The sequence below is a fragment of the Eubalaena glacialis genome, chromosome 10, assembly GCF_028564815.1.
Source record: "Eubalaena glacialis isolate mEubGla1 chromosome 10, mEubGla1.1.hap2.+ XY, whole genome shotgun sequence".
Lineage (NCBI taxonomy): Eukaryota > Metazoa > Chordata > Mammalia > Artiodactyla > Balaenidae > Eubalaena > Eubalaena glacialis.
In genome coordinates, this window is record NC_083725.1 from 82,264,621 (window position 1) to 82,292,072 (window position 27,452).

The 27,452-nt window shown below is 44.4% G+C and overlaps 1 protein-coding gene across 8 annotated transcripts in view; it reads right to left on the reverse strand.

The window, feature by feature from the left end:
• The window catches only part of PLEKHA7 (pleckstrin homology domain containing A7), a 213,660-nt gene that overhangs the window by 113,808 nt on the left and 72,400 nt on the right, over nt 1–27,452 (reverse strand). Inside the window, exon 1 of one of the 8 annotated variants that reach the window (XR_009702218.1) lies at nt 23,021–23,356. The exons of the other annotated variants lie outside the window; for them this stretch is intronic. The gene's annotated coding sequence lies outside the window, so the exon portion shown is untranslated. Of the gene's footprint in view, nt 1–23,020; nt 23,357–27,452 lie in introns of those variants that run through there. 8 annotated transcript variants of the gene reach the window in all.

A 27,452-nucleotide genomic window follows, 5' to 3' on the forward strand; every position in this document is an offset into this window, starting at 1 on the left:
TCAAACTCTTAGAGGAAAACATAGGCAGAACACTCTATGACATAAATCACAGCAAGATCCTTTTTGACCCACCTCCTAGAGTAAGGGAAATAAAAACAAAAATAAACAAATGGGACCTAATGAAACTTAAAAGCTTTTGCACAGCAAAGGAAACCATAAACAAGACGAAAAGACAGCCCTCAGAATGGGAGAAAATATTTGCAAATAAAGCAACTGACAAAGGATTAATCTCCAAAATATACAAGCAGCTCATGCAGCTCAATATCAAAAAAAACCCAAACAACCCAATCCAAAATGGGGGGAAGACCTAAATAGACATTTATCTAAAGAACACATACAGATTGCCAACAAACACATGAAAAGATGCTCAACATCACTAATCATTAGAGAAATGCAAATCAAAACCACAATGAGGCATTACCTCACACTGGTCAGAATGGCCATCATCAAAATATCTAGAAACAATAAATGCTGGAGAGGGTGTGGAGAAAAGGGAACCCCCCTGCACCGTTGGTGGAAATGTAAATTGATACAGCCACTATGGAGAACAGTATGGAGGTTCCTTAAAAAACTACAAATAGAAACACCATATGACCCAGCAATCCCACTGCTGAGCATATACCCTGAGAAAACTATAATTCAAAAAGATATGTGTACCACAATGTTCACTGCAGCACTATTTACAATAGCCAGGACATGGAAGCAACCTAAATGTCCATCGACAGATGAATGGATAAAGAAGATATGGCACATATATATACAATGGAATATTACTCAGCCATAAAAAGAAACAAAATAGAGTTATTTGTAGTGAGGTAGATGGACCTAGAGTCTGTCATACAGAGTGAAGTAAGTCAGAAAGAGAAAAACAAATACCGTATGCTAATGCATATATACGGAATCTAATAAAACGGTACTGATGAACCTAGTGGCAGGGCAGGAATAATGACGCAGACGTAGAGAACAGATTTGAGGACATGGGGGGAAGGGGAAGCTGGGACGAAGTGAGAGAATAGCACTGACATACATACACTACCAAATGTAAAATGGATGGCTAGTGGGAAGCTGCTGCATAGCACAGGGAGATCAGCTCGGTGCTTTGTGATGACCTAGAGGGGTGGGATAGGGAGGGTGGGAGGGAGGCTCAAGAGGGAGGGGATATGGGGATATTTGTATACATATAGCTGATTCACTTTGTTGTACAGCAGAAACTAACACAACATTGTAAACCAATTATACTCCAATAAAGATGTGGAAAAAAAAAAAGAACTACCATATGATCCAGCAATCCCACTCCTGGGTATACATCCAAAGGAAATGAAATCTGGATCTTGCATAGATATGTATACTCCCATGTTCACTGCAGCATTATTCAAAATAGCCAAGATATGGAAATATGGAACTTAAGTGTCCATCAACAGATGAATGGATAAAGGAAATGAGGTTTTATATATATGTGAATATTATTCAGCCTTGAAAAAGAAGGCAATTTGGCCTTGAAAAGAAAGCAATCCTGCTATTTGCCACAACATGGATGAACCTGGAGGACATTATATGCTAAGTTAAATAAGCCAGACATAGAAAGACAAATACTGCATGATTTCACTCATGTGGAATCTACACGAGTCAAACTCATAAAAGAAGAGAGTAGAATGATGGTTGGCAGGGGATGGGGAAAATAAGGAGATGTTAGCCAAAGAGTACAAAGTTTCAATTATACAGTGTGAATAAGATCTGGATATCTAATATACAACATGGTGACTGTCACCATGGTGTACTTGAAATTTGCTAAGAGAGCAGATCTTAAGTATTCTTACCACAAAAAAACAAAAAACGTAACTATGTTAGGTGATGTGTGTCCATCGTTTCACAATGTATACGTAGATCAAAACATCATGTTGTATACCTTAAATACATACAATTCTTATTGGTCCATTATACCTCAGTAAATCTGGGGGAAAATAAAAAGTCAAGGTCTTTGCTATAAAAAGCACAGCAAATAAACTTAAAAATAAATAAAAGTGTATGATTCAAAATAATATAAAAAAAAATAAAATAAAATATCTGTCTTTTTGAATATAGACATCCTAGTGTGTGTGAAGTAGTATCTCTTTATGGTTTTGATTTGCATTTCCTTGCTGTCTAGTGATGTTGAGCAGCTTTTCATGTGCTTATTGGCCATTTGCGTATCTTCTTTGGCCCAGCTTTTGTTTTAAACTGCAAGTACCTCTGGACAGGGATACTGCCTGAATTCAAATGTACTTATTCACTGAATTATCTTGGGTAAGTCACTTAACTTTTATTAACTTCAGGTTCCTTATCTGTAATGTGGAGATAATACTACTAAGCATGTAATAGAGGATGTGAGAATTGAGAGAAGGCATATAAAGGACTTAGCACACAGCTGGGCACTGAGTAAAAGGGCAGCAAGTAACAGCTATTATTATTAACAACGGACTCGACCATTAACACTTTACAGTCCATTAATCCCAGAAAGGAACAATCTAAAATCTGGGACAGAGAAGTTGGGAGCAGGGGGCAAGGGGAGTTCAAAAGAGGGAGAAAAAGGAAAAAGAAAATGTTACGTTTTCAGAGTCTTGTTTTAGGAGTCACTACCACAGGCCAGCTTAGATCTTGCTCCTCCACCCTCCCAATAATGATGTAAGCACCTAATCCACTGTATTCAATCCATGTCTGTTTTGAATAGCTAGTTTCTCATTACTGCCATTGAACCCTGACTGAAACAGGAAGGAAGTCTTAGTCACAGCTGTGTCACTACGGCCTTGACACTGCATGACGTATAACATTAGGTGATCAACAACTAAAGTGAACCAAATAGAATAAATGAGTGAAGGAATGAACGGAATGACTAAATGGACAAACAGAACATGTATGGGATGTATGCTCAGCCAGATGAATGAGGACTCCATTCCCCAGAGGGTCCTAGGAAAGGCTAAGAAACAGCACAATAGGACCCAGCTGCCAAGCTTCTCCCTGCCCATCCACAGCCCATCACCACCACACAGACGTCTACATTAGAATATTTTTCATTTCTTTGTTGCCAACTCTCAGGGATTATAGAATCTAAAGAATGCTGCTTTCCTTTATGTATTTCTTGAAGTTGTGAGTGAGAAGGTGGAAAGGCCTCCACTTGTGCTTTCTGGCATATAAATAGCTCACAGTGTAAAGAAAAGGGGAGTCAATTTTTCCAAATTCAAAATAAAGACAGGCTGTTCTGACAAGGTCCAAATTACAGAGCGCTCCAGGCACAAATAGAGACACTTTTTAGAGAAATTCTATTTTCCTATCCAATTCCAAAAGAGAGAGTTAAGCCAGGAAAACCGTCACAGCCTTCCACAAACTGATTTGGTTTCAGCAGCCATTTGGGCAGCACACAGTCAGACAACAAACCACCTTTAGGCTTTTGTCCTTCTTGCCATGTTCCCTTCCTTCAGAAACTGGAAAAGTATCAGTGTGCCACTTGATCCTTCAACGTGGCGCAAAGACAGAGCAGCTCTACATTCCGACTGTACAATTTTGCAAATCACTGTCTTCCCCCAATACTTTTCATGGCTGAAATTGCAGAACCCTCTCAAAAACCTTGAAGCTATCAGGGTATGACAGGTTTGGATTTTACAGTCCATCCTGAGGTCCCTCTTGACAGGCCTTCACTGCTGTAAAACATTCTTTATTCTTTCATGTTATCATTTATTGAAATCATTTATAGAACACTCCTTCACTCATGTCCCCTCATTCACTAAGCACAAGCAACTGTTGCGTGCCTGCTGCATACCCATCCATTGGATGATGAATTTTTTTTTCCAATTTTTTTTTACTGTGGTTAAGTACACATAATATAAAATTCACCATCTTAACTTTTTTTTTTTTTTTTCTTCCCACTTTTGGCCATGCCGTGCGGCTTGTGGGATTTTAGTTCCCTGACCAGGGATCAAACCCAGGCTTTCGGCAGTGTGAGCATGGAGTCCTAAGCACTGGACTGCCAGGGAATTTCCATGCGTACCCATCCATTGGGAATAGAGTTCCTCTAATCTCTGGACTGATCTTTTCAGGGTTGACACTTCCAAATGCTGTATTTACTTAGTTGTTCATCCTGGCATTATTTTAACAATGAAAACTGGAAGTTACCTAACTGTCCGATCATAAGGGAATGATTAAATAGTGTTTCTCCTTGATAAAATAATCTACGGTTATTAAAAACAAAGTTTACGAAGAATCTAAGCTTAATAAATGCTTATGTTAAATGAAAACCAAGTAGGACCCACAACAATATAAAATATAATCTCAACTACGTTTATAAAATGCAAAGACTAAATAGTCAATAAAAACAGGCCAAAATGTTAATTCTAAGATTATGGACAATATCTACTCAGCATACTTCTCTCAATATTCCTTCTCATTGTAGAAAATTTAGAAATAAAAGCATAAAAAATAAAAATAAATATATCCAGACAAAACTATAATTCAAAAAGATACATGCACCCCTATGTTCATAGCAGCACTATTCGCAATAGCCAAGACATGGAAACAACTTAAATGTCCACTGACAGATGAATGGATAAAGAAGATGTGGTATATATATACAATGGAATATTACTCGGCCATAAAAAGAAATGAAATAATGCCATTTTCAGCAACATAGATGAACCTAGAGATTATCATAATAAGTGAAGTAAGTCAGAAAGAGAAAGACAAATACCATATGATATCACTCATACAACATAAATGAACTTATCTTTGAAACAGAAACAGACTCACAGACATAGAGAACAGACTTGTGGTTGCCAAGGGGGAAGGTGGGTGGGGGAGGGATGGATAAGGAGTTTGGGATTAGCAGATGCAAACTATTATATATAGAATGGATAAATAACAAGGTCCTATTGTATAGCACAGGGAACTATATTCAATATCCTATGACAAACATAATGGAAAAGAATATGAAAAAGAACGTGCATATATATATATATATATATATATATATATATATATATATATATAACTGAATCACTTTGCTGTACAGCAGAAATTAACACAGCAATGTAAATCAACTATACTTCAATAAAATAAATTAAAAAAAAATTTTTTTTAATAGATAAAAATGAAAGTCACCTGTGACATGTCACCACTGTTACCAATTTGGTATTTTGCTGTCTACGTAAGAATAAAAATTTTTAAGTATATTTTTGCACATATTGCTTGCAAAATTTTTAAAACCTTTAAAATGGGGAAGAATAAGACATTTAGACATGTGAAGATCAAGTAATGTTGACTGAAAGAGTCAAAATCATATGTATGGGGACTTCCCTGGCAGTCCAGTGGTTAAGACTCCATGCTCCCAACGCAGGGGTCACAGGATGGATCCCTAGTCGAGGAACTAAGATCGCACATGCCACACAGCACGCCCCTCCCCTCCCCGCAAAAAAAAAAAATCATATGTATGAAATGACTAAAAACATGTACTATGAAGACTTATTTTTCACTGCTTTGTACCCTGTCGAATGTGTGCCATGTTACGTATACCTATTAAAATAAATGAAAATTATTATTCCTCCACCTCCCCGCAAAAATCCAGAAGAAATGCATTACGGTGAAATGAATATGAGTGCTCTTTACCCTCTTCTCTATTATCCAATTTTTGATGTAATGTAGTTATACTACCTTCATGATGAAAAAATTTTTTTTCAATTTTCTGCTTTCCTCTAGGTCACCATAATCCAAAGTATCTATTAGCAATTTCCCTTTAAACAACCCAAGTCCGCCCCCAAGCAGCCCTCTTTGCCCCAGGGAAAAGCAGGGTGGGCCCTGTGGCGAGCATCTGCAGGGGGACCTACAGGAACCCCTAGTCCTCCATCAGTGCCTGTGATCACTTCCTCCAGAGCAGGTAGGGAAGCAGAAACACATCCACACAGGGTGCGCTGCACTGCATGAAGGAGGAAGGCTGGGTGAGAGGCCCTTTAAAACAGCCGGCAAATGGAGATTAGTCTGCTTCTTCTTCCCCAAAGTGTCCCTACATTTCATTCCCTTGAACATTCTCCCCCAGGCTCCCACCCTCCTCTCCTCTGGAATCATGATGGTGATGCACTAGGTGCTGAGTAATCATTAGTCTCGCAATCCCACCTAAACCCAGAGTTTATAAACACTTTCAATATGAAGTGTCTAACACTCTCAAAAAAAAGAAAACTGTGAGACAGGAATTGCCTCCACTTTATAGCCAAGGGACATGAGGCTCCAGAAGGTTAAGGGATCCATCCAACCAAAATCCAGGCCTTAGTCTCTAAAGGTTGTGCCTCCCTTGCCAACTGGCCTCTAGGTTCCTGAGTCAGGGACAGCTCTTCTCATTCAGACTCTTGGCACAGCCTGAGAGGGAATGCTCGGGGGGCAGGTGGAGAGCCACCCAGTCAGGACAGCTCTAGAGGTTCAAACCGGCCATCTGAAGCAGGTCCTCGAAGGCCTTGAAGCTGGCTAGAGAGGAGAAGCGGGCTGGTGGGGTTCACAGTAACTGCCCCCAAGGGAGTCAGGAACTACAGATCAGGAACAAGCCTATTCAGGCTTCATCAGTTAGAAGGGTTTGAATCTCAGCTCACCCTCCCACTCTGTGAGCTTGAGTAAGTTCCTTAATCTGTTTCCCATTTATAAACAGAGACAGTTATAGTACCCTCTCAGTAGAGTTTTTGGGTGGATCAACCGAGATGTGCATTGTGGTAAACACATGCACTGGCATACAGTAGACACTCAATAAACAGCGGCAAGTATTAATAACACTAACAATTAATATCAGCAGTGATGATGATATAGGAGCACATCATAGTGGGAGAATATGTATAGCCAAGGGATGGTGTTCGAAGTGGCTGAAGAAACAAGAGGGGCTTCAGTTTCTCAGTCTTCTTCGTCTTCAATACGTTCACAGAGAAACTGGTGCCTTTTCCCCTCAAGATGTCCTGCTGTAAGAATCAGCAGAAATCATGCTGTGTACTGTGTTGAATTCTGGTGAAGTTCCAACCATAAACTACTGAGCAAAAAGAGATGATCTCACAAGACCTATCAGGCAATATCTGAAGTAAAATAGAGGGGAGCCACAGCACCCTGGATACGGCGTGGGGCCTGCTCCCCCCACACCGTCCAATCAGCAGGCTGGACACGCGTGAACATGTGCCGAGAGCCTCGGCCGGCACCTGGAAAGCCTGGACCACAATCTTTCTCTGCCCCTGTGATACCTCAGACATGTTCCCTCTCTGGAATCAGTTTCCTTGTCTGCAAAATAAAGTGCTGGACTAGCCGAGCTTTGCTGTGCCAACAGCTCAGAGACCTTTAATCTCCAAGTTCATTTGCATGCAACTCTTTACAGAGGAACGCTGGCTTCACCGCCTGCATTCAGGCCTCATGTACCAATTTCTATGCACTTCCCTGGGCGCTGGCCATGAGGGAAAGGAAGGTGACACTGGTTTTGATTTTCATAAACTATTTGACGGCCCTTCTGAAACCTTACGATAAAAAGAACCCAGCTCTTGCCAGTCACAGGTAATAAACTAACAACCAATCTTGCAGAGACAATGACCCAAAAGAGGTATCCCGACGGCCAGTAAGGAGAAGGAGATTAAATTTAAAGTGAGAGGGGGAAGATTAACTTTATGGGCAGAAACACGACAAGGGTAACATACTTGGCCAAATACAAGTCTAGAATTGATTGCTGTGCTGAGTTCCGCACTCTTGAATTTGAGAAAACCTGAAGTGCTGGTAATTAGACCTGAATCTTATCATCGCCACTTAATATATGAATAATGTTTTATAAACACTTCCACATTCAAGGTGTCACTTAATTCTCATTCAAAACAAACATTTATTTCTATCATAATGAGATGAGGAAAGGGGCTCAAGAAGGCAAGCGACTTTCCTCAAGATCCCACAGCTAGGACATGCAGGGCTGGCAGGCAAACCGTAGACTAGAGTCCAAATTCAGTGGTCCTTCCAAGTTTACCTGTCTTTCCTCTGCAGGCCAAAACAGAGGAGGAAAGAGCTTATATTCAGCGTGACTTCATTAATGTGTGCAATCCAGCACAGTAGCCAAGTCGGGTAGAAGCCAGCTATGCAAATTTTAAAAGTGAATCCCTAGATATAAAAATAAATGTTGTAGGATGCTTTTAGGGAACATCCCTGACACATGGCTTTTGCAGCTAAAGCTGTGGTTCTCACCTGGGGTGATTTTGCCCCCCAAGGACATTTGGTAGTGCCTGGAGACATTTTTGATTATCACAACCGGGAATCCAGGGGGCTGATGCAAGAAATGCTGCTAAAAAATCCTACAATGCACAGGACAGCTCCCCACAGCAAAAAGTAATCTGGTTCAAAACAGACGATGAATGACACTTTCCATCTTAGCAAACTAGAGGGGCAGAAAGATGGGCTACGATTTCAAAGAACAAAGGTCTATACAACTATGAGGTGATGTTAACATTCTGGACTTGGCTTAGGTTCTTCCAGCTTGGCTCCAGCCCAAATTCACTGCGTGATCCTGGGCAGGTCACTTAACCACTCTGTGTCATACTTCCCCTGTAAAACAAAGGGGGTGACTTTTTTTTTTACCAAAGTGATTCTCAAACATTCCTGTACCTGATAATGGCCTGGGATTCTAGCTAAAATGCAAATTCTTAGGTTCTAGTCCCATATATTCTGCATTTTTAACAGGCACCCCAGGGGAATCTGTTATAGACAGCTAGCAAAACTGCAGTTTGAATAGCATGTGAAAACTAGAAAGAAATAAATAAAATGTGTGTAGCTTTTTCTAAGCAGGATTTGTAAGTTTGAGGAACAGTGCCATTAGCACCCCAGGGGTTAATCTAGAGGCCACCTCACCTCTGATAAAACTTCACGGGGCTCTCTTAAGGGAGCTCCAACTTCTCTAAGGCTGAGAGGGTCTGGAAGTGGCCAAACCATGAGACAGAAGCCAAGGAGCAGCTGAAACCACAAAAGCAGCCCCTCAATCTGAGAGGATGTTCATGGAACAAAGCCCCAACCACAAACACCCCAAAGAGGGTAAGGGAAGGTATAGGACTTAAGACATCAAGTCAAATGCATTAGTCAACAGGGGCATAACCATCCTCGAATCACGTAAAGGAACCCACAGGCAAACCCAAATACCCTTAGTGAAGGGGCTCATTCACTCATGGCAATAACTCAGTCTCCTATTATCTCCTCTGGGAAGAGGTATCTACAACATTCAAAAGGAAATTAGCATAAGTGAGGCCTTAGGGATCCCAGCCTGCAATGGGTAACCGAGAGCCATGAAGGGTTGAACGTTCACTGCACGCACCCACAGCTTTGACCTCTCTGTCCTCTAGCCTGAAACTGAACGCCATCCTCTGCCATTCACTCACAGCCCTGTTCCCCATCCGTCCCGTCTGCCCCATGTTCCAAACGTTTGAGAAGAAGGTGAACCCAGGCCCTGGCTAATGAACCGAATATAAACAGGCTCATTGCCGGTTTGTTCCTTTTTATCTTTCACCTTAACTAAAACATCCTCCTCCTGCCCAGGTCCCCTGCTTAATTACCAGGCAGACTGACAGCCAGAGCACATCTTGGTAACAGAAAGGGATGCTAGGTACATCCACAGGGGCTTCCCATCAAGCCAATACCACCCACGAAAGCCTGTCACAATCCTCTCATTTATCATGCTATCCTTTCTGCTTTCATAAAGGATGTGAGCAGCCTAATGCTGCAGATATCACTGGCTTCTAACACATCTTTCCATAAAGCGAAACTGCTGACATAACAGAGCAGGAATGAACATCTTACTCCTTATTCTGGGAAAATTACTGAACACTAGAATCACCTGTGGAATGTTTTTTAAAACGGTGGTGCCACAAAAACAGAAATATAGATCAATGGAACAGGATAGAAAGCCCAGAGATAAACCCACGCACATATGGTCACCTTATCTTTGATAAAGGAGGCAAGAATATACAGTGGAGAAAAGACAGCCTCTTCAATAAGTGGTGCTGGGAAAACTGGACAGCTATATGTAAAAGAATGAAATTAGAACACTCCCTAACACCATACACAAAAATAAACTCAAAATGGATTAAAGACCTAAATGTAAGGCCAGACACTATCAAACTCTTAGAGGAAAACATAGGCAGAACACTCTATGACATAAATCACAGCAAGATCCTTTTTGACCCACCTCCTAGAGTAAGGGAAATAAAAACAAAAATAAACAAATGGAACCTAATGAAACTTAAAAGCTTTTGCACAGCAAAGGAAACCATAAACAAGACGAAAGACAGCCCTCAGAATGGGAGAAAATATTTGCAAATGAAGCAACTGACAAAGGATTAATCTCCAAAATTTACAAGGAGCTCATGCAGCTCAATATCAAAAAAACAAACAACCCAATCCAAAAATGGGCAGAAGACCTGAATAGACATTTCTCCAAAGAAGATATACAGATTGCCAACAAACACATGAAAGAATGCTCAACATCATTAATCATTAGAGAAATGCAAATCAAAACCACAATGAGATATCATCTCACACCGGTCAGAATGGCCATCATCAAAAAATCTACAAAGAATAAATGCTGGAGAGGGTGTGCAGAAAAGGGAACCCTCTTGCACTGTTGATGGGAATGTAAATTGATACAGCCACTATGGAGAACAGTATGGAGGTTCCTTAAAAAACTAAAAATAGAACTACCACACGACCCAGCAATCCCACTACTGGGCATATACCCTGAGAAAACCATAATTCAAAAAGAGTCATGTACCACAATGTTCATTGCAGCTCTATTTACAATAGCCAGGACATGGAAGCAACCTAAGTGTCCATCGACAGATGAATGGATAAAGAAGATGTGGCACATACATACAATGGAATATTACTCAGCCATAAAAAGAAACGAAATTGAGTTATTTGTAGTGAGGTGGATGGACCTAGAGTCTGTCATACAGAGTGAAGTAAGTCAGAAAGAGAAAAACAGATACCGTATGCTAACACATATATATGGAATCTAAAAAAAAAAAAAAAAAATGGTCACGAAGAACCTAGGGGCAAGACGGGAATAAATACACAGACCTACTAGAGAATGGACTTGAGGATACGGGGAGGGGGAAGGGTAAGCTGGGACAAAGTGAGAGAGTGGCATGGACATATATACACTACCAAAGGTAAAATAGATAGCTAGTGGGAAGCAGCCGCATAGCACAGGGAGATCAGCTCGGTGCTTTGTGACCACCTAGAGGGGTGGGATAGGGAGGGTGGGAGGGAGGGAGACACAAGAGGGAAGAGATACCGGGACATATGTATATGTATAGCTGATTCACTTTGTTATACAGCAGAAACTAACACACCATTGTAAAGCAATTATACTCCAAAAAAATGTTAAAAAAAAAAAAAAAAATGATGGTGCCAGAGCCCCAACTGAGACTAAATAAATCAGAATCTCTGGCACTGGGTCCCAGGCATCAGTATTTTTAAAAAGCTCTCCAAGGGATTCTAACAGGCAGCCAGGGATGGCATTCACTGGGCTAAGTCCTCACAGTGGGGACACTGGGCTCCAACTTGTCAAGGTAAAAGTACCAGCAATATTCAGCTCCAAAGTGCACAAGGGATAACAATAAGGTGAGGCGGGGAAAAAAAGCTCCCCTTCTTCAAAAGGAAGAAAAACCATCTGACACGGAATTTTCAAGGGGGGCTGAAGAGCAGAGAACTAGCTTTTTTACTGAGTGCGTAACACCACTGGGTTTTGCCTCATAAATGCTTCTTTCATTTCAATCAAGCACTAGCACTGTACCAGGCACTGAAGGAAGGAACAGCAAACAGGAAACAAAGCATCTCGTCTTCAGAGTGCAGACCTTCTGAGGAGGTAAAGCTGGAACATCAAGCAGTTCATACTGAGGCAGGATCTCCTGGTGCTGACATGGAAGGGACGGCAAGGAGCTGGAGGAGGTCAGCCAGCCTGGGCCGGGCCCCAGGGACACTTCAGGCTCCAGCCATGCTCAGATACTCCCACAGGTGCTGCAGGACTCAATCCCCAGTCTGTTTCCTGTACGACTTGGTCCACTCTGCTGGCCTATTGCCAGCCAGCTCTAAAAGGCCTAAGTGAGGGACACAAGGGGCCTCTTGCTACCCATGAAGTTGCAGCTATATTCATTTCCCTTCCAAATTAACATCCTACTGCCCCATAAGAAAGCTGTCAGCTCTCAACAAAGGACTCTGGCTAAGAAAGGTAGCCAAGGCTCTTCAGGTGGCGGGCACAGCAGCTACTTGATGCCAAAGGTGGGAGGCCCAGGGTGGGACCCTACCCTTTCCACACTGACAGTGGGCTCCCCCATCACCAGAATGCACTCAAATGCCCCTCCCTGCCTGGCTGAACTCCTTCACTGCAGTTACCACTTGGCCAATGCACTTGGGACTGAAACACAATTAATCCCTGCTTTAGCCACATTTCTTTTTTCCCAGAGAACCAATCTGACAGACCCGCATTGTAAATAGGAGAGCACCACTCTTAATGCTAATTGCCCCCACGAGTTCTGCAGAGGGCACGGGAGAGGCGGGGATGCTGGCCTCCACGCCATGGGCACTCTCAGGTTTGGAAACCCTACCTGGTGTTATCGGCAGCAACTCGATGCAGGGACCGCCCTCCTAGTCGTGACAGCAGTAGCCAGAGACCTTCAAGTTTCCTCCAGAGTAACATAAGGCTGGTGGCCGGAGCCGTGGTGGTCAGGCAGTGGGGAGAGAGGCGAGTGGGCTGCCTGCAGCAGGTGCACAGCTCTGCTCCGCTTTGCTCCACTCCCACTGAGGGGAGTCAGCAGCGGGTGAGGATTTTAAATGCAGCAGACGAGATTTAGGTTAGATTCACAGATGAACTTCCTGACAGAGAGGGAAGCACTGGAGAAGCTGACCGATTACTTCATTTCACTGGGGAGCTACAAGGGGCTGATTGTACTGTCTGCCAGGAAGTGAGTGAGCGGTGAGGAGGCAGCCTCCTGTGCACAATAGTCAGAAGCAGGGACCTCACCCAGGTGGCCCACAGCCGCCTGACAAGCCATAATATTTTTGCTTTAAATATAAGGTAAACAGAACAGTCTGATAATCTCCACCAATATGCACTTTTAAATGTACTGATTCTTTGGTCTAGGAATTTCCAGTTCTAGGAATCTAAGAAGATAGTTTAAAAAAAAAAAAAAAAACCAACCATAGTCAAATATTTTTACATATTTTAGGGGAAAGTACGTATTTATGTATTTCAGTAGTTGCAATCTAAATGCCCAACCTCTGAATGGGGAATGATTAAGAAAATTATGGTACATGTACCCAACAGACTATTATGCAACAAATTAAGATGTTTCTAAGGAATATGTAATAATCTGGGAAATGCACATGATATGTTAAGTGAATAAAGCATATTCAACTCTGTATCTTGCGAAAAAAGTATATGTTCATTTCAAAAAGAATGGAGGGAAATACACTAAAATGCTAGCAGTAATCATCTCTGGGTGTGGAAGTAAATGTTTTTATTTTTAAAAAATACTTTCCAAATATTCTAAAATAACCACTACCTTAATAACCAGAAGATGTAGACATTCAAAAAAAAGGAACAGTCTATTCTTTGAAATACCTCAGCGCCATAAATCTACTTTATCTGCACAGCCATTATTCCCAGAAAGCAAAACAGTGACACTCAATCCTGTACTTGGCAAGATGAACACAGTCTCGCTTCCAAAATGGCCCAGCAGACCCAGTGCAGCCACCTGAAAACCACCTGTCACCATTTCTCGCTGGGAAGCACAGGGTATTCCCCATCAGAGTCATGGGTCTCTCATTCTGTGGCCAGACCTCCCTTCACGTCCAATTACAATGTGCCTAAGTGAGTCTGAAAGGCAAGGGAGAAAGGTGGAATTTCTGCAAAGAACTGGAATCTGTTGGATTAACCCTGAGAAGTCTCAAACTGCCAGCTTTAGAGATGGTCCCTATTTACTGAATGTCCGCTATATGCCAGGAACTGGGCAGGATGCTTTCACATACTTTGCAAAGTAGGAATCATTAGCTCTATTTTACGCATGAAGAGACTGAGGCTCCAGAACTCACATCAACTTGCCTCAAATCACTACATGCTGCTCGCCCAACTTCCATGTCAGGAAAGTTTCCCCCTCAGTCACCTCTAGCGTTGGCATATTTGCAGGGAACACAATGCAGACTACACTTCTTCCTTCCAGACTTACATTCCCACTCTCGGTACCCTGAGACAGGCCACTCCCTGTCTCTTGCCCACTTTCTATCTCTACCACCACCCACAGATGCAAACACTCTAGCCCCATGTGGACACGTCAATGATCCACTGTGGCCAAATTTCCCAACCTGCCTCATGACCCTTAAGGATGACTAGTACTGCAAGATAGGGCTCACTAACAAACAAGGACCTTTCTGGAGGTGTCTGAAACTCTGGTGAGAGGAGAGGAGTTCACAGCAAAAACACATTCCTTCAGCATCTCCTTTAGGCTCACAACACCTCTGAAGCAGGCAGGCCTCTTATCCCCTTTCACAGATGGAAATACTGAGGTATTTGAAGAGTAGATTGACCTAAATCTAGTAAGAAGCACAGCTAGCACTAGAACTCAGCTTCTCTGATTGCTGACCCAGTGATCTTCCTACCACAGAGGAGAATACTAAGAACGAGGGCTCGAAGGCCTGAAGGCCTGGATTGAAATCTCAGCCCCACTACTTACAAGTTATGTGGTCTTGGGCCCATTACTTAACCTCAATTTTCCTCAGTCGCAACATGAAGAAAATAATAGTCCCTACCTCTCACAGTTGTTGCGTGGATTAAATGGGAAAATATAAGTGAAAGACCTAGCAGGTGCCCAAGATGGTGTTAGGTCTATCATCACACAACCCTGAAGGCGTAGCACCAGGACTTTTCCATCTTAGTTCCCACTGTGCAAGGCTTTAGTCTGAAAACAGGGCCATGAGGACCTGCACCAACTTAATTAAACCAGCTTTCTGCCTTGGAAGGCCTGGCCAGTCGCCTCCACCTAGTTTTCAGATCTTATTGAGATGACCTTGAATATGCTCTTCTTTCTCCATAAAAGCTCTTCCCGGCCTCCTTCATCCCCTAACTCCAACTCTCCTTCAGTGGCACCTCTGAGGTCAGCTCATCCAAGAAGTTTTTCCCCAGGCTGAATTCCCTTATCTCCCACAGATTCCTGAACTTACAGCCCTAACGGGATACTTATCACTGTTATCAAAATTGGCTCTGTACTTGCCTGTCTCCCCCACTGGACTGAGAACCACTGAAGGCAGGCAAGGACTGTGCTATGTTCACTGTTTGATCTTCAGTACCCATCTGGTATCGGTTTGTATTATATTTGTGGTGTAACAAATTACCACAAATTTAGCAGCTTAAAACAACACACATTTACCATCTTACAGTTGTGAAGGTCAGAAGTCCAAAATCAGTTTCACTGGGCTAAAACCAAAGTGTCAACAGGGCTGCATTCCTTCTGGAGAACCCATTCCTTGCCTTTTTCAGCTTCTACATTCCTTCCTCACAGGCCTGCATCACTCCAACCTCTACTATAGTCATCACATTTCCTTCTTTTCACTCTGACCCTCCTATAAGGATTCCTCTGATTACACTGGGCTCACCCAGATAATCCAGCATAATCTCCCCATTCCTCACTTAATTACACCTGCAAAATCCCTTTTACCACATAAGGTAACACTGACAGGTTCCGGGGATCAGAACATGGACACCTTTTGGAGAGGGAGCCATCTTTCAGCCTACCTCACTATCACAGCTCTTAGTGCATAACGGATGGGCAGTGACTGACTGCCTCCTGCAAGAAACCATGCTCCATGTGGTCCTAAACCACTGAGACGTAGAAGCTTCTCGACAGGTTTAGGAGGGACCCAAAGCCTAGAGCCCCTGTTCTAGCCAAAATCTCCCAAAGGAGGCCTTCTCTTCATAACCTGCAACTCTGAGTTTCTTCAGCTAACGTGGAAGCAGCCCACACACCTCCACCCTAGGTAAAAACCTACTGGTTGATCCTCTGAACTCTGAAAATATGGATAAATGAATCAGTCTCAAAAATCATTTGGTAATTGCCCTTTAGATAGACTGACAGGCACAGTCTATGTCTTCTTGGAGCTCACAATCCACACGGCGTCATCACAATGTGTACAGAAGCCAAAAGGCAGCAGGATAAGGATTTTACCACTTACCAGCATGAGTCAGATTTGATAAATACACATATTATAGATACAGCACATTCTTTGAAATTCTATCAAAATCAAGCTTTAAATTAGCAGGCTACAGCAGCAACCTAGCAACCCAATCACATTCATTTCCACTTGAGCCTGGTACCTGAACAAGAAAGTGTCAGAACCCTGGACAAGGGCAGGCTGGGTGCAGGGCGCACCCACCTTGTGGAATGTGGCAGGTGTCAAGGAGGGGCAAGGGAAGGAGCCCAAGCTGGGATCTGAACTCTCACTCTCCAATCTACCCTGTGTGACCATGGGCTTGTTAATCAACCTCTCAGAGCTTTCTCAATATACAATATACACACAATGAACCCATTCATACTGACCGACAGGTAAAATACCTAGTAGGTAATATGCTTCCACTAGGGTCTGGCCCCCTTCTTCCTGCTCCTAAAAGAATCAAGTTGATAGGGCAAGTAAATCCTCTCAGAGAGTACAACTTGGTGTATCCGCGCTGTTTCCCTAATGTCATCCACACATTGCCCGCACACCGCCTCCATGATTCTGCCACCTCGCTGTCCAACCTGTACGTCCACTTTTTCCTTTAAACAGACAGCACAGACTTTAGACACATCCTAAGCAACAGTAGCTGCCAAATGATGAGTTCAATATTCCAGTCATATTTCACATGAAAAAATCATATACTCAGGTATAAAACTATTAAAATTTAAAATACTCACCCCTGTATTATCCCATATCCTGTTACATTTTGGGAAACTCTGGTGAAAAAACCTGAGTTCTGGTCCTGACTGCGCTAACAACTATTAGGTATGCCCACGTCAGGTCCCTTCTCTGAGACTCAGTTTCCCCCAAGTAAGAAAAGAAAGAGAATGATCTAGACAACCTTTCCATTTCCTCCAGTTCTGAGGTTATGAGATTTATTATCAAGTGGTCCAGATAAGCAAAAGAATCCAAGCAGGGAATTTTCGGAAAAGGTAATGAATACCACTCAAAATTATTAGAATCATTTATCATAAAAGATGACAGAAGAAAAGGATGAGAGAGAATGACAAAGAGATAAATGCCATACCTTCCCTCATCTTGAAAGACTCCGACTTCGTGCTTCTCTTTTAAGGGATTTTCAAAAGAGAGGGCCCTTGGTCTTAAAATGGGACAACCTCGATTTGAATGTCAGCTTGGATGGTTGTTAGTTTTATCACCTTAGGCAGGCCATTTAACCTCATAGTTTTTCTACAACTGTAAAATGGGTAACACCTCCTTCACAAGGTTGTCTGGGGATTAAATGTGAATAACTTGTCTAAAGCACCTGGAACAGAGCTGGATACAGTCGCTGTTTGCTATTACTATTACACCTGGACTAATTGGTGGAGTACACATCTGCCTCTCCCACTTAATGATAAACTCTCTAAAGGCAGGAATGCCTTGCTCATCTTTCTCTTCCCCACCGTGCCTAGCACGGTGTTTCACATAAAATAAAGAACTTGGCCTGAATTTGTAGGGAATCAAAGCTTACAGAAAGAGTGCCTGCTCCAAGACAGGAAACTGGAGATGCCCAGAGATGTATAAATAACAAGCAATTCTTCCCTGACAAAGACAAACGTTCCCTTCTTCCTAAAACAAAAGTCTTTAGAGTTCACCAAGATGTACACAATGTTTGGGCCATGATTCCCTGCTTCGATCTTCCTTTATAATAGTCTACATTTTCCATCATGTGTCCATAATAGGAAAAATTATTTAAATTGTTACAAGGATAAATGAGACTGCTTGCCTCTGACTCAGAAACTCAGAGACCTGGGGTCCAGTCTCCAGCGTTACATATCTGGCTACCTGACCTCAGAAAAGTTACTCCATTTTCCAGTAAAATGACAGAAACAATATCCCTCTGATGACATCACCAGGCTGCTGTGGGAACTAAGGCACCCAGGTCCGTGCTGTGAAAAATCTCTGCTAACGAGAACTCTGGAATCTTCTGAGTATGCCCGGAGTCCCACCAGTTGCTTTTCACTTTTTATTCCTAACCAGACCTTTATTCCTTTACTTGTGTTATACGCCCATAAATGTTATTCCTGTCATAAAAAGAAAGAATAACCCACAAAGCTGCAGCCTTTTTCTTATCATATAAACATGCTACAAAAGTAATGAGAACAAATTTGAGGCTGTGATCATAACTCTGTTAATGAGCACCACCCGTGTTTGAAACACCACCAGCCGTGAGTCCTTATTTTCACAGGGTGTTTGTTTCTTTCTTCGCTTTTTTTTTTTCCCTAACACATTTAAAACTTCAGACCTGGGTGCTCACTGGCAGCTGGTTTGGAGCAGAGGGAAGGACTCAAAATAGCTAACCAGAACCATTAGAAAGAAAGACGGGACCTTGAAAACTCCAAGCCTAATGGTTGGCTCTAAACCAAACATTTCCTCTGCCTAAAGTCACATCAAGCTAGCAACCTCTTTATTTCTTTCTTTATTGTTTTTATATCCACAAACATTTAGTTTATTTACATGAATTACACTCAAGTCAGAAGGAGATACAACTGATCCTCAGTACCTAAGTGTTGCCCAGCATTAAGGCAAGCTGATGTACAATCCTTTTTATGTATCTTGCATTACTATCCTAATATCAACTATCTTTGACCCACCAGCAACCTCGTTCTTAAAAGGTACCACTAAGTGAGTGAGCCCAAGAGGATTACAGTCCCACACAAATGACACTTAAAAGTAACAGCCAAGAAGGTGCTGTGTCTATAAGCCCCACAGAGCCTATGGATGAAAGGCAGAGGGGACAAGAGAGGGGCACCGAAAAACCAAAATGACCAACAAGGACCTCTTTTACTCATTTTACAAACATATCCAGAGTTAGCTGGAGATGTTAGAATAGGTGGATGGAAGAAAGGCAGTATGCAAATGTACTTGCAGAAAGTTCAGTTTATTCTTACTCTGGGAGGCAGAGATCTTCAGAGGCATTATTTCCACAGGGGGTCAACCACGCAACAGTAACAATTCCTAATAGTCAACTTCCTCGTCAATAAAATGCGGGCAATAATTAACTGCACCATAAATTGTTGTGAGAATTAAATGAGATAATATATGAAAGCACATAGAACAGTGTCTGGTACATAGTAAGCTGCATTACATTACTGCATTACAGTTTTGCATACACTATTCCATTTAATCATAAGAGGCAGGCTTTATTATTCTCACAGAACACCGGTTCAAAGAGACAAAAGGACTCGTCAAGAGTTACAGAGATAAAAAGTGCCAGGTGTCTGGTTGTTCTTGGGACTAACAATCCACAATCCACAATCATGGCTGGACCAGAGATGGCTGCATTAGCAAGAGTTTGAGGCTGCTACCTTTCCAGCTCAATTATGCTCTGTGCCTGCAGTCAGGGATTCACAGGTCTCCAAGGTCTCTTTGAATAATCTGAGACGGGAAAACAGACTTAATGTGAAGGTCAGAAGAAACTCTTCCAGGACAGTTCTCATATCTGACCCTAGGAGCCCAGGTATGGCCTCTGGGGTGGGCACAAAATGACATTTCTGACATTCTCATCTTCTGTAAAATAAAACAACCCTCTCAGCTGCTGCTCCAAGGATCCTCTAGTTACCTTTAATTTAAAAAAAAAAACCTACCAATTAACAAGCACTGTGTTCAATCCTTTACAAACGTCTTGTATAATCCTCACAATTATCCTACTGGGGGGAGGGGGTGAAGAGAGGTACCCTTATCCCTGTTTAACAAGCAAAGAAACAGACTCAGAGAGGCCCACAAACACAAAGCTAGTAAACAGCAGAGACTGAGTTTGAACCCAAGTGGGCAGAGAAAGTGCCACAAACCATATGCCTCAACTAACTCCTCATCATTCTCTCTCCCCTCACCTGGAGACGCAGGGGGCATAGGCCTGGAATAACTAGCCTCTTTTCTCTTCACCAGAGACAGTACAAACCCTAGGGAGGAATTTTGTATTTTACAAACCAAGACTGCAGAGACTGCCAGGGTCTTTATTGTTTCTCCTCTTGATCTTCTGTGATTCAGAACAAGCCTTCAGAAGCACCTCTCTCTTAAACTGGGTACTTTCTCCAGCTGCCCATCCCAGGAAGAGGCTCCCTGCCAGAGCTGGGGCTGAGGAACACAGTAACAGCCACCATTAAACCCAGCACCTCTGTTAAGAGGGAAGGGAGAACTCTAGGAGCTGGTGTACAGAGAGAAAGACGGACCCTTTTCCCAGGTGGCAGTGGTGGTCAGGTCCCAGAACAGAGGCCTCAGCTGATGCTGGACTCTCCACAGCCCGCTGTGCCCAGCATGGACATTAGGAACAGGACACGTGGGGGACTTTCCAAACCAGCCCTGCTCAGCCCTCTGACCCTACCACTCACAGTGACTCTGATCTCTTCCTGTTCACCTCACAATTCCCACAGCCTTTATAACAGCTGCCTCACTTTGCCCACAACGTCACAATCCCTGATGACCTCCTGTTCGCTTCACAGTGCCACCAGGGACCCACCTACTCTTTACAGAATCACCTTGAGTAGCTTCCCAGGCAGTGGCCAGGCCATTATCAATGAGTATTCAGCTATGACCAGTAGGCTGCAAGTGAGCAAACATTAGATGGCAGACTTCCCATAATCTAAAAAAAATTGTTCTTAATCAGGACCATCTCCAAATCCTCAACTCGCAGAGTGCCAGCAGATCACCAGCAGCTCAGGGCACTGCTGGAGAAGGTGGCACTCTAAAAGCATGTGAGTTGGGGGAGGGGTGCCACTGAGTGCACATACCACAAACCCAGTGGGAAGACAGGTGGCACAGACTCCCCAGTAACCCAGGGTGTCAGGATCAGAGGCCTCTCTGAAGCCAAGCCCTCCTTCACTCATTTCCTCCCCAGAAGGCTGGGGTGAGATGGGGACTAGGTGTCCCTGGGCAGCCATCAGAACAGTCCAGCCCTGGAGACCAGAGCCAGGAGGAACCCAGGAAGCCAAGCCACTGAGGTAAGGGACAGACAACTGAAGGGAGGGATGTGGGGTACTACAACAGGCTGTCTCAGCGAACCGCTCTGATACAATTCACAGCCCACAGTTAGAGCTAAAATCCCCCTCCCTGCACTCCTCACCCCTATAAGCCCATCCTCCTCCCCACATTCCTCTCCCCCCCATAAGCCCAGCCCCCTCTTGCACCCTCAAGAGTGTCAGCTTCCAAGGCAAGCTCATCTTCTCATCACAGATCTGCCAACCCTTCAGTTTACAAGGCTGAGTCCTCTATCCTAAACTGACAAAGAAAAAGCAGTGTCCCAGGTCTCTAAGGCACAATGCTGCCAGGAGGGCTGAGTTTGACAATTCTCCTCAGGCCCCAGCTGGGGCAAAATCTCAGCCCTCCAGCCAGCCCAATCCGCCAAGCCACGCCTCATCCACAGCCGTCCATTTAAACCTGGGCCCTCCCATTCTTATTCATTCAATAGCACACACAGAGCACACCTGGTGAGACTACCAGTTTTAGAATCCACCTGCTCCCAGCCAGCTGGGAGGGAAACTGAAACCAGAGCAAGAACTCCGCCCTCAGCTCTTCCCCAACCTTGACCTCCTCCTTCCTCTTGGAGCTGAGGGAACTGGGAGAGGCAGGTCAGGTGACCACCTGACAGACACTTTTGCCTAGGCCCACAGTCCTACAGAGCAGGGGACTGAAAATATACCCCAGGGCACTTGCTGAGCAGGGCGGAGGTTTTCAGGCACTGAGGCCGGGACAGGGCAGTTCTTTTCTGACCGCTTCAGACTACCGGCTGAGGGCTCAGGTCTCACACACCTGAGCCTGGAAGCTGCTCTGAGGCAGGGGGTGGGAATGAGGTTGGTTTCAGAAGGCAAAGGAGGAAAGGTATGGGCCGGTTCCAAAGTAGATAAAAAACAAGAGCTGCTCCCTCTGTGCCCTCCGGGGGGAGATGGGGCTATCCCACAGATGGGGAAAGGGGGTCCCTTTCGCGGAGTGCCGGTCACTGGGGGAATGCCAGCATCCTTCTCAGGAAATAGGCTGCAATACCCTGGGCTTAAACCTTGATGGCCAACGCCAAAAAAGGGAAAGAAAAACCTGCAACCCACCAATCTCATTTCCAGATTCCCTCCCTCCAGCCTAGACACATTAATAATTAACTTGCCTACCCGGGAGCTCGCCGGCGTTGCTATAAAAGATGAGTAATGGCACTGGAGTCCCGGCCCGATGCCCGCGGGCTTCTGGGCTCGGGGCTGGGACGGGCACTGGAACAAAGCCTCCGCGTTCCTCCGGGAAGGTGTGTCTGAAACTAGACCTGTCAACGGCGAGAAGCTGACCCCTTACCTCCCCCATAGCCGGCTCCCTGCAAGAAGGGGTGGGGGGAGGGGCCGGCGCCCCGCCGCGCGGGGCGGAACGGGTGGACAGGTCTCCTTTGCCCACTTCCCCTCCCCCGCACCCCGACCGACCGGTGCCCCCAACCACAGCCCATTTCGGGAAGCCGCGCTGTCTGCTGAGAGATAATCCTGTTACCATGAATGCAGTCTGTACTTGGAGACCAATTCTCACAACAGCAAGACAGCTCCCTCGGCGCCCTTCCCGATGAGTAACCCAAAGCCGGTCGCCGGCTCAATGAATTCTCTCGCTGAAACTCCAGCGGCGAGCTGCGGCTCCCACGCGGATGGCCGGCCGGGGACGAACCGGCTCCCATCACGCCAGCGCCCAGACACAAAAGCATCCCTAAATGCAGCCCGGGCACCCTGAGCCCTACCCGCCCAACAGCCCGCAGCCCCCCGAAAGTTACGGCGCGCGGACACACCTGCAGGGCCCCCGCGGCGGCCCCCTCCAGCCCCCCAGGGCGGCGGGGCACGCGTCCCCGGACGGGCAGCGCCGCGGCTCCATGAGCCCGCTCCGGGAGCCGGGGCCGGCTACCGGTCAGCAGCGCGGGGCGGCGGAGCGCGCTGGGGCCTCAGCGCGCCCGCGGCGCATCTCGCTCCCTCCTCGTCCTCGCCCGGCCTTCCCTAAGAGCCCACACCCACTTGACATCAGCGCGGATCAAAGCACTTGGCGCAGCGCCAGACGGCAGACCCCGTTGGTCCAGAGCGCGACCCGGGTGCCGCCGCTCGGCCAAGACCGCGCGTCCGAGCGCGGCACGTTCCTCTTCTTGCAGAGGATGCTGCAAGCGGGAGTGGGCAGGGAGACGGAGGAGGGGGAGGAAAACTGGCGGAGGGGGCAGGACCTGCCGCCTAACAGCAGCGCTGCTCTGGCGCCCAGCCAGCCACCAGCAGACCTTACAGCCGTTGCCGCAAGCGCCCATCGACTGTGAAGACCAGGTCGCAGGTCACCTGGGTTTTGTCCTCTCCCCGCCAAGGTGAGTCCTGACCTTGAATTCTCTTCCTCAGAATGACTCAAGGAGGCTCCTCTCCAACCACCTCTACGAAATTACCGGGGCTGATTCTGCCAAGCCAGTAATAAATGCTTAATTGGATGTGGGTGCTGACCCCACCACCCAGGAGGCCGCAATTGGGCACCCAGGGAAGCAGACCATACCCTCTGGCTTGTGGCTATACCAGCAGCCTCAACTGGGTCTCCTTTCTCTCTCTCTTCTCTCAATGCCTTTGGCAATAAGGGACAGCTCTCCTGGCTCTGCAGGCAATCAAAAACAGCACCACCCAGCAGCTCACACACACTTCTAATTCACTCATTAGCATCCATCCAAATAGTCAAACATTCGAGCATTTATTAAGGCTTAGTATATGCCAGGACCAACAGAAGGTAAAACAGCATTCCTACACTCATAGAGCCCTACACTCATAGAGAAGATAGTCTAGTCGCCGGGACAGATATTAAAAATAAAGCAAGGTAATTATAATTGTGACAAGGATATTAAAGGTAAGAGGTGCTACAAGAATGCACACAGGGACCCTAAACTATCTTGGCAGTCAGGAAAGGCTTCCCTAAGGAAGTGACAGTTGAGCTGATGAGGAATGAAGAGAAGTCATCCAGTGGAAGGCAAAGTTCAGGCAAAGACCCTGGTAATTAAAGTGTAGGTCTGCTCCCATTCACAGGTGGAGATAATCAAGCAGACAGTGAAATGCCATGCCTGAGACACCTAGGTCTTTGTTCAGGAGGGGCGTGAGGCAGCTCACAGGCCCTGGAAGAGAGCCTGGCCATCTGTCCAAAGAGGCCCTATGTCTGCTTTCTCATCTCCCCCTAAACTAGGCTGGCCCACCTCATCATTGAGCTCTGAACAGGTAGTCGGGAGCCTTCACTCTGGCTCCAACTCCATCATCAATTGGCTGTGTGGCTCTAAAGAAATCCCCTCCAACTCTCTAGTTTCAGTTTCTCTATCTGAAATGAGGGTTTGGATTAGAACAGTGTTTCTACACTTTTTTTTTTTAAACCATACTCCCTTTTGGATAAACATACAACTGTCATTCCTGTTCTGTAGTATCTATGATGACAAGACATCAAATCATTTTCCAAATCAAAAATTATAATATTGAATGTGCTTTTAAAGCTATATATTCCCTTTAAGTATTCACCATTAAAAGATCTCTGCTGAAGATAACTTGGAAGCAGGATTAAAGAAATGGTGTCCAAGCTCCCCCTTTTCCTGTTATCTGTCCCCATTCCTCCAACAGGAACCTAGCCACAAGCACTTATCATCTCCAGCCTCGTTTCTTTTATTCTTTCCAGGATAAATTGGCCAGGCAATGAACAGAAGCTGTAGGTCATCCAAAAGGCATGCTGTGGAAGACTCTTTTGAATGATAATTTCCAGTGATGCTGGGAAATAGACACTTTGAAGGAAGCACATAATGTTCCTGGGGACAAATTAGCTATATGATTTAAAAGCCTTAAAAATGTACTATCCTTTGAACCATCAATTCTCCATCTAAGAATTTATCCTAAAGACATAATTATGGGGCTTCCCTGGTGGCGCAGTGGTTAGGAATCCGCCTGCCAATGCAGGGGACACGGGTTCGTGCCCCGGTCCGGGAAGATCCCACATGCCGCGGAGCGGCTAGGCCCGTGAGCCACAACTACTGAGCCTGCGCATCTGGAGCCTGTGCTCCGCAACGGGAGAGGCCGCGACGGTGAGAGGCCCGCGCACCGCGATGAAGAGTGGCCCCCACTCGCCGCAACTAGAGAAAGCCCTTGCACAGAAGCGAAGACCCAACACAGCCAAAAATAAATAAATAAATAAATAAATAAATAAATAAATAAATAAATAAAAAACAACCTCCCTCAGTCCCTAAAAAAAAAAAAGACATAATTATGGATGAACACAAAAATTTATACACAAGGATTTTTATAACAGCAAATGATTGGTTAATAAACTGTGGTACATCTTTGCAACTGAATATATGCAACTTTAAACCTAATATATAGAATATTTACTGTTGAATAAAACAAAATGAAGGTTACAAGACAAATGATCCCAACTGTGTGTGCATGTGTCTGTGTATAGGTTTGAGAGGGGTGGTAAGCACCTATGGTGGAACGGTACTGTGTTCATTTTTCTTAGGATGACTCAGAACCTACCCCTTGGACCAAAACGTGACGTCACTATGGCTTGTCATCCTCACAAGTAAATCTATTAACCCATATGAAAGTTATAGAAGTTTAATATTAAAACAGAACAGAATAAACCTTACAGACAGGCAAGAACACAGTTAAATTCTCCACCGCCATCCACTTACCGTTAGGGACTTGATAGTAATCTTAAAGGTAGAATGGTTTTTCCCCCAGACTTTTCATTTCATATAGATTTTTTTAAAGTTGTTCTTTCCTTGAGTCTAGTTCAATAGTTTCCAAACTTTAGAGTGCATAAAACTTACTATCCATGGTGGTTGTAGGGTAATCTTGACTTTGGGATTCTTTTCCCTTACATTCTGAGTTTAGAACCTCATCACTGTATGACAGTTCAGAAAAAAAGACTACCAGAAGGATATTTAGCAAAATGTTAACAATATTGGAATTAGAGTTGATTTTTATTTCCTTCCTTGGGATTTTCTGTGTTTTCCAAGTGGTCTGACAATAAATACATACTGCCTTCGTAATCAGAAAATAAAATGTTGCTTAAGTGGGTTAAAACCCCTCCAAAAGATAAAAGAAACTATGCCTTGACTTTCAAAGGGGTGACTCTGACCATGCCTTTCACATGCCTTCTCTCTGCCAAGTTCTCGTACTGCCCCAGTTGGTGCCCCAATACCCAAGGACAGACAGTACATTGTCGCTAGGATACCATGCAGGAAAAACTGGCAAGAAAATTATTTTTACATTTACCTCCTGGGGTGTGCTTATAATAATGCTTAGAAGCTTAGACTAAAGGGTCCAAAATGAAGCAGCCATGACCATCCGCTAATGGATCTCCTACCCATGAAACTCTCTACCAAATATTCTAGGTTCTTAATAAGCTGAGAACATATAAGGCATATACACCTTTGGTCCTGAGGACCAAAAACTATTCAGCTTGCTTTTCCCAGACCTGATGGTGCCACCAAGCACACTGGCAAGGACCAGCAGAAAAAGGACAGGCCATAAATCAGACTGGGCTCAGCCAGTAACCGATGAGTGATCTGTGCCTCAGTTTCCCCTCTGTTAAATAGCCTAATAAAGGCTCTACTTTTCTTTTAAGGGGTGGATATAAAAGCATTAGGATAAAGTGAACAGTAATATCTCAGTGTAGCATGTTATTATTTAATGAAAGTATATGCTAGGACTTTTGGGAGGAGAAGGAGCTGGCTAGTTGTGAGTTCTTTGGCACAAGGGCAGTAAACTGCAATTTGCCTCATATGTCAAGCTTTCTGAGAACCTAGAGTACTACAAACCAGATGAAGGACGTGAGGTGGGAAACATAACTGTGCTGACTTTCTCTTGTGGCATAACTCATGAACTCCTGAGTCAAGAACAGAAGGTGGGTTAGATGAAAAATCCAAGCTGGAGGCCCAGGTTTCTCAATACACAATAGCCAAAAACCATCAGGGCAGCATCTAAAGATGAGGAATGCTCGTATTATTTGGCCACTTTAATTCAATAATAATTAAATCCCCCACCAGGCTCAGCAACTGCATTCTCTGCTCAAAACGAAGCACATGACTTCCTAGCCAGACAGAGATGCCATTACGTTACATTTTAAATCCATCTAGAGTCTAATAAAGTTAATTTTACTGTTATGGCATCTATTAAAACATGGGGCCTTTGTTTAGAGAGTAAACAGAGGGGAGGGAAGCACAGACTTGAAGA